At 40.8% G+C, this 8,201-nt stretch overlaps 1 pseudogene; it reads left to right on the forward strand.

Moving 5' to 3' along the window:
• The first annotated feature begins 619 nt into the window (after positions 1-619).
• Positions 620-3,284, forward strand: LOC148727693 (uncharacterized; annotated as a pseudogene).
• Positions 3,285-8,201: the final 4,917 nt, after the last annotated feature.

Consider the following 8,201-nt stretch of genomic DNA (forward strand, 5'->3'; position numbering starts at 1 on the left):
GAAAGTACCAGCGAGTTTGCAATGTCGGCGTTTACAGATGCCATGGAGAAACTGAACCCACTAGAAACCGGTGGTGGCCGCGTCAGTCTTTTGACCTTTCAGCTGAAAAGTACGTGGGAGGAGGCAAAAGAACACGAGAAAGAGATTTGCATCGACAAGGCTATTGAAGCTTGTAGTCTCGTTTGTGACGTCATAGCGCCGAAGGCTGGACAAGAGCTATTTCAGGCCTGTTTCACACCCGATAAAGGGACCAGCCACATGGACCTTGTGCCGTTGATGCAGGCCTACAGCAACGCCATCACGAGTACTTTGAAGACCCAAATTCTTAGCCTGTATGCGTATCGATATCCAGTGAAGACACTTCAGAAAATCCACAAGCCATACGCAAAGTTAACCGAGTGGCAAATTAGACGCGCTAGAGCTCATGCAAGAGAATGTGGTCCAGGTTATTTGGTCGAAAAGTCCCCATGTCATCGAGTTCGACTGCCACCAATAAAGCTTGACCATTTCTTAGACTTCGCGAACCGCCCCTACTTTTATCAAGACGTGTCATTTAGTACGAGGAAACTGAGGCTCAGCAGTGGCGAGAAGATCACAATGCCAAATGTCATTCGCAAAGTCAAAGGTCAACAATGGTCAAGCCGTACCTTCAGTTCTGCGAAGAAGAGCAGTTTGAACCACTGAGCCGTTCAACCCTATTTCGCATCCTCGAGGTAAGGGAAGCATCTCAACAGAAGTCCCTTAGCGGCTTGGATAACACAGCAGCTGATGGGTCGGCGGGGTTCGCACAACTCCTCCGAATAGTGGACGAGCTTGATCAGATTGGGCTCGCAAAGAACGTGGCCGACGAACTGCGAAAAGCCCTCAGCGAGGGTAAGAGGTACCTCAAAACCCAGTTTCAGAGTCACTGCCAGGAAGATGAGAGCGAATGTCCCGACCACTGTCGTAAGTTTGGTCTCAGCGATCCAAACGATCCAGATTTCCAGGAACAATGCTCACATCAACACACGCTTCTCTGCTCTCAATGCGACGAAATTACTTCCGTTTTGCAGAAGATGCAACAGATTGTTAATGATAAAAAAACCTTAGTTTTTTACAGCGAGGACCAAAAAAATGACTTGTTGTACGATATACAGAAATCTTCGGAGGCTATCGTTCAGTGGAAAGCTCACATTATGAGGTCCGTGAATCAGGAATGTGCAAAGCAAGATATCATCGCAAAGCTTGACCAGACTTCGTGTCTTCTTGTTATAGATTGGGCCATGAAGTTTCTGCAGCTGCGCTATAGAGAGAAGCAAAGTGATTGGTACGGAAAGAGAGGGTTAAGTTGGCACATTAGTAGCGTTGTGTCTCGAAGCCAGTCTAACACGACGGAAGTCATCTCATACGCTCACCTCTTTGATCAGTGTACTCAGGACTGGTATGCAGTTACGTCAATTCTCGAAGATCTTCTAAAGCAGCTGAAAGTCAAGAATCCTTTGCTGCAGAAAGTTCATCTGAGGTCAGATGAAGCCGGTTTCTATCATAACAGCTCGCTAGTAACCGCTGTGAGAGATGTTGCAAAAGGAGTTGGGGTTGAAATTCATAGTTATCACTACTCGGAGCCGCAGTCTGGTAAAGACATTTGCGATCGTATCCTCTGCCCAATGAAGTCCTCTATTCGCGCTTACTGCAACGAAGGGCACGATGTTTTAACTGCCGTGGACATGAGAGATGCATTGTCGCAACACCGGTGAAGGGAACAACCGCTGCAGTTAGCATAGTCCACGAATCAAAGAACACTCTCTGTATAAATAAGATTGAGCATTTCAGTAGCTTCCACAACTTCGAATATGGAGATACCGGTCTGAGGGTTTGGAAATGTTATGGCATCGGTAAAGGGAAGTACATCCCATATGACGTGATTTATATCAAGCACCAAGGTGAAACGTCCCTTCAAACCATAGAATCTCAAGGGTTCTATGATCCTCCTGAAAAGCGTGTGGTCAAGCGTCGTTCAAAGGACAGCAAGGAAACAGAGAGTACAACGCCATTGTTTGAATGCTTCGTGCTTGGGTGTGTTGAAGTGTTCGAAACGTTTTCGCAACTAGAGCTCCACCTGGACGTTGGAAAGCATACAGTCAGCAGGTTAAGCCAGTATGATGTAATCAAAAGGGACTGGGCCCTTAAGTTCTCGTCAATAGATACCGCTGGTATCGAGTGTTCAAGCTGTTCGTCGGATTCCAGTATACCACTCACTTCTCCTGGGGACACTTCGCCCCTCTCGCCTCTACGAACAGGATGGGCCGTAAGCAAACCGAGGGGCAGTGTTAGATTTTCAGAGAATGTAAAAGAATACCTAACGGCACGGTTTACACTTGGAGAAAGAACTGGGCGAAAGGCAGACCCCGCCCAAGTTGCAGTGGACATGCGAAATGCGAAAAATGAATCAAATGCACGTTTGTTCACTAGAGAACAGTGGCTGACAAAGAGCTAAGTTGAGAGCTTTTTCTCCCGGCTAGCGGCAATGCGACGCAAAGATCAGGGTGTGATTGGGATATCGCTGGACGAGCAGGAAGATGTCCAATGCGTCCAAGAGAATTCCGAGAGACAAGATCTGGTAGACAAAGTTAACAAAGAGATTAAAGTCTCGCATCCAATCTGCTACGACACGTATGACCTCTGTGAACGTTACCACAGTAACACACTTCAGAAATTCAATGTGGTTTTGTTGCGAGCCATCTGTAGTCATTTTGAGATCCCTGTAAAACTGAGAGACAAAAAGCAGACCCTCGTAGACAAACTGTCCGACGTGATTAAGGATTGTCAGTGTGTTTCACAGTAGACTTATGTAAACAATGTCCTATACAGTTGCTGAAAGTGTAGAATATTTTCTACAGGTACAAACTTCCTTTAGTTCCGATATCAAGTTCTGACGGCGTTGTTATAGTGTTGTTACAGGACCCCAAGGACAACAGTGTTACACACTGATGGGTTTTCAATCCTGTATAAAAATTCGTTATTATTATTATTATTATTATTATTATTAATACTCAAAGCTTATGATATCAGTGACATTAAATTTTGTCGTGCTTTACTCACTTAGAATTCAGAACTAAATCAGTGAAAGATAGTACCTAGTTTGACGACATGTCAAGCAGTGTCTGATACACGATATAGGCATCGTACTGAGCCTTGCTCTTCAAGTCAAAATCATTTTTAACGAAAACAGGGATAAGTGTGTTTAGCTTGTCGCAAACAGTGATATTTTTTTATAAAAACGATTGAAAATTTACCAGAAGCAACACTTATGACGTCTGTTCATACCAAGCATGTGTCAAAACTTTTATCACGTTTGTAGCCGATTTCTCCGGCTATTGACAAGTTGCTGGTCTGTGGACACAATCGACGCGGAACCGAGAGAAGCAAGGTCAGGACATTTGAAATTAATATATTAATTGTATCATATCAAACTCCAGCTTGAAAGCATTTATTCTTTTCAGTCACAATTTTCTCCCCAGATATTACATTGAGGTGTAAATTGGGATAGAACAAAATCATACGACACAGCGTACGGCACAAGTTATCAGCGGTCTTCTCTTTTGTGCGGACCTTTGTGAGAACAGTACAACATCGAAATGGATCGTCGTGATCTAAATTTAAGCGATTATTTCTTCACTTCAGAAGCCTAAAACCCTCATTTCCCCCTTAGCTTCCAGACATGGAGAGTTCATATTCTGATTCTGGAAAAATTCACCTCGGAAGCGATATTAAATGGGTAATTAACTGCGAAATGTGGCCATAATTCCGACCATTTGTTTTGATACCACGATCGAATCACAATGTATGCAGCGTACTTTTCGAAGGCAAAACCGAGCAATTTCTTGAGGTTGTCATGGATTTCAGAAATTTGGTTATTACAAAAATGCTGAAGTTAGCCATGAAGCCGGGCTGCAAAGCGGGTAAGTTGTATTTATGACGAAATCTGCTCCAGTAGTTCGATTTTGGTGTAGGTGATGAAATCGCGAATGCTCGTACATGTGCTGATTGAAACGGTCATAACTTTTGAAAAATCGAAAACGTACAGGGGTTTTGCATTTTTTGGCCTATAAAGGTCTAAACTTAACGGCTGTGTAGGATAGAGTTGTCAACCAGGTCCCAAATCCCAAAACTTAACGTCTAAATCAAGGTTATTTAAGGCCATCGGCCGATGGCGATTTATAGGGGTCAGAATATGCTAAAATTCGCCTTTTCAGATATATTGAGAAGGTAAATTCTAACTTTCTTGGCAAACTAGAAAGGTTTTTAAGCAATCTGATACAAATTCGGTGGCTTAACTATGCGAATCAAACATTTTACAATGTTACAAAATATGCCTATTTTTCAATTTTCGAGACGTTGCCACGGTTCCTACGGACTGGGAAATAACTGTGGCCCCTAACGCAGTCAGAAAATTATTTCGAATCAAACCAAACCTAATTTAGTTCTTTCCTAAGTAAAGTCTTTCTGTTGACAGAGTCTCAGGCAAAATTATTTTTCACGCAAAATTGACCGGGTGGAAATAAGAGAGACAGCCTCTTAATATCGTTCCTTCTTCCTTTCGTCGGCTGGTCTTTGAAGCTAACAGCTCTTGTAATGCTTTTTATTTCGAAACGGGAGTGAGGCTGGTAGTCTTTAGATAACATTTACTTAATGTCAAGAATATAAGAGAAACGCAGGACTAAGGCCAGTTTTTTACAAGTGAATATGCCTTGCAATGAGATATACCGAGTTCTCAATTAGAATTCGTGTTTCTGTCGAGGCAGCATATTCGAGACTGCATATGTTGACTTATGGCAGCGTGGTGACGCCGGTTTCACCCTTTACATCTGTGTTGATTTGTCAGTGAAATTCCGCCTGAACCTTAGTTCATTTTGACTCACATTTTTTTTCGATTTGAAATCGACCTTTTCGCAGAAGTCGTCACTAGAGGCATATGATTAGAAGATGAAAGTCAAGATCAGTAAAGACGTTTTTTTTTTTTTTGCCTAGCAACCTTATTATTAATTCCGCGTAGATAATTGCACGCGTTTTTAAAATGGGTATGGAATCCTTTTTCTCGCTTCAGTTCAAAACCATATTTTTATCGCTTTTTAAAGTATCGTGGCGCATAATCCGGGCTGAGATAGAGATTTTGGCGGCAGGAAATGGTGCAATTTACGTACAACCTTAAAAATCGCTGAAAACTTTTCTTCCTTAAAAGTTTCAATGACACCGTTTTTCTCTGGTCTATTGACGACGAACTGAAAAACTCAGCGCTTCTTCGTCTTGAAAAATTATTTTGTTGATAGCCATCGCTTTGACTGAGAACACAAAATGGAACATGTACATGGATGTTCTAGTCACTTATTCTACAAATGGCTTTGAAAATGAAACTGTAAGCAAAACGTTCGAAAAATCATAGGAGTATCCCAAATATAGGACATGTCGGCAGATGGTTACAACGTTCCTTGAAGTTCCCATTCCATTGTGTGATCTTCTCTGAAGAGCACACTATATACAACCCAACTAGCCTCTTCCCTATCGAACATGTCGGCAGATGGTTTTAGTTTCCCTTGAAGTTCCCATTGTGTGATCTTCTCTGAAGGGCACACTATATAAAACCCAACTAGCTTATTCCCTAACGATTGCAGACAATTGAAATTTACTTCAGTTTTCAATATGACTCTCAAAAGCACTGTAAAATTAAGTTGTAAACAAAAGTAAGTCTAACAAAAAATAAATACAAGCACGTACGTTTAAAACGTAAGGTATTCAGTTTAAGACAGTTTACTACCTTTGTGAGCCAAAATAGAAGCCATTTTCAAGAGTTTTCCAACTAGAAGAAAACCAAAATTTCAAGAAAATTGACCCTATATTTCAAATTTGAATGATAGATCGTTTATTCTGCTTTGCCAAATAGTTGAACCCTTAATAAAACGTTGTTTGATATGGCTATCAGCTGAATACCCCTGATGAGATAGTAAAGCTGAAAAGGGAATCTACATATCTAGTTTTCTTATCTCGTATGTGTCATAACTATGGCTGCATAGAGAATGAATTCGAAATACCTTATCGACGACTCAGTCTAGAAAATACTCGCGGTTATCTTGGACATCAGATCGCCGTAGCGTTCCTAGTGCGAAACAGCCATTTGCAAGCTGTTCCTTGACAATTAAAATACGATCTTAAGTTGTCTTGTATTAATAATTCATATAGATTTTTATAGCATTTACAATGCAAAAAAATTAATTAAAATAATGATAACAATGACGATAACAACAATAATAATATTAACGATGATAATGTTATAGGGTAAACTTGCGTTTTCTTGTGTCCTCGCCTGTTCTTATTGAGCAGTTTGATTGTTATAGAATGATGTGAGCAATCAGAACCTAAGCGTTGCCAGTAAACCGAAGAAAACCCTTCGTAAAAGCGAAAATACTTCCTTGATCGATACTTCCAGTAATCGTACCGACTAACTTGATCGATATCTTGACCATGTAAGGGAAAGAAAAAAACCAAATTTCATCGTCATCGATAACTCCATTTTACAGGAAAATTCATTACTTGACGAGGGAATTCCGCATTAAATTGCACGCGAAAACCGATATCGCACTCATCGTTTCGAGATTCGTGCGACATCGGTTTTCGCGTGCAATTAAATGCGGAATTCACGAGTGAAGTAATGGATTTTCCTTGAATCGCATAACGGAATAAAAATGAGAAAAAAAAAAAAGGAAACAACATTACTTAAAATTGAATAAAGGCTGATAGTTTCGAAAGAAACTGTTTGGGGCTGCGTCGGTGGGAGTAACGAAATAATTTGGATATATCAACAAAGTTGAAATGGTAAATTAGCCACCGTAATGATTACAAAAGCTGACGTTTCGAGCGTTAGCCCTTCGTCGGAGCGAATAGAGGAGATGTGGCTTGTGTGTGCTTTTAAAGGCAGAAAATGGAGCTACGTTATTGGTGGGAGCATGGCAACGAGAAAAACATGAATAAATTAGTGGAATGAAAAGCGTTCGTTGATCCCTGTGGGATTTAGACTGCCGGTTTGAAAGATGAGCTTTCGTTCAAGATTTTTACGGCTTTCCGTGCCACCTAAGTGCAAGGAAAGACCGCAGATTGCCATGTGTTGCTTAGAATGATTAGGTAAATTAAAATGTCTAGCGACTGGTTTCGATGTGTCCTTGTCATTCCTTTCCACGTCTCGAAGGTGTTCTCGGAATCGGTCACCTAGTCTTCTGCCTGTTTCGCCGATGTATATCTTTTTGCAAGAAGTGCAAGTTATGTAATAGATTACATTGGCGGAGATGCACTTGAAGTGATCGGTGATCTTAATGGATCGTTTAGGTCCCGATATTTTATCAGTGTTGTGAATGAAAGGACACGTTTTGCATCGTGCACGAGCGCATTTAAAAGTGCCTGGTTAGTCATTAGTCTGAAAAGAACTTCTGACCAAAAAATTGCCTATGTTTTTGTCGCGTTTGAATGAAATGAGCGGAGGCTGCGAAAAGATGGTGCTTGTCTCTAGATCGTTTTGAAGTAATTTAAAGTTTTTAAGAATGATGGATTTAACTGAGTGGTTGTGAGGGTGAAACGTGAGAGTGAATGGAATGCGGTTGGAATCTTCCTTATGCGACGTTTGTAGTGCTGAATGTCGATCAATAAGTTGAGAGCGGTGGTAAGTCGCTTGAACGACGGAAACAGGGTAACCACGTTTATCGAAGAACTGGCAGATTGACTCTGATTTGTGGTGGAAATCAGAGTCATCACTACATAAACGACGAAGTCTTAGAAACTGAGAAAAAGGAATGGAATTCTTAACATGAGATGGATGCGAAGACGAATATAACAAGTAATTATGCGAGTCTGTAGGTTTGTAATACACACTAGTGCATAAACCGTTACCTTCAATTGAAACTTTGACGTCTAAAAAGGATAAAGAATTGTCGGAGAAATCGGCTACAAACGTGATAAAAATTTTGACACATGCTTGGCATGAACAGATGTTATAAGTGTTGCTTCTGGTAAATCTTCAATCTTTTTTATAAAACAATATCACTGATTGCGACAAGCTGAACACACTTATCCCTGTTTCGTTAAAGTGCACCTAAACCCAAAAATTTTTTTTCGCTTAACGAAAAAAGCTTATTTTTTGGAGTATTTCTGTGCAAAAATTTTTTAATTTGCTTAAA

This window comes from Stylophora pistillata, chromosome 6 (genome assembly GCF_964205215.1).
Source record: "Stylophora pistillata chromosome 6, jaStyPist1.2, whole genome shotgun sequence".
NCBI classification, from domain to species: Eukaryota; Metazoa; Cnidaria; class Anthozoa; order Scleractinia; family Pocilloporidae; genus Stylophora; species Stylophora pistillata.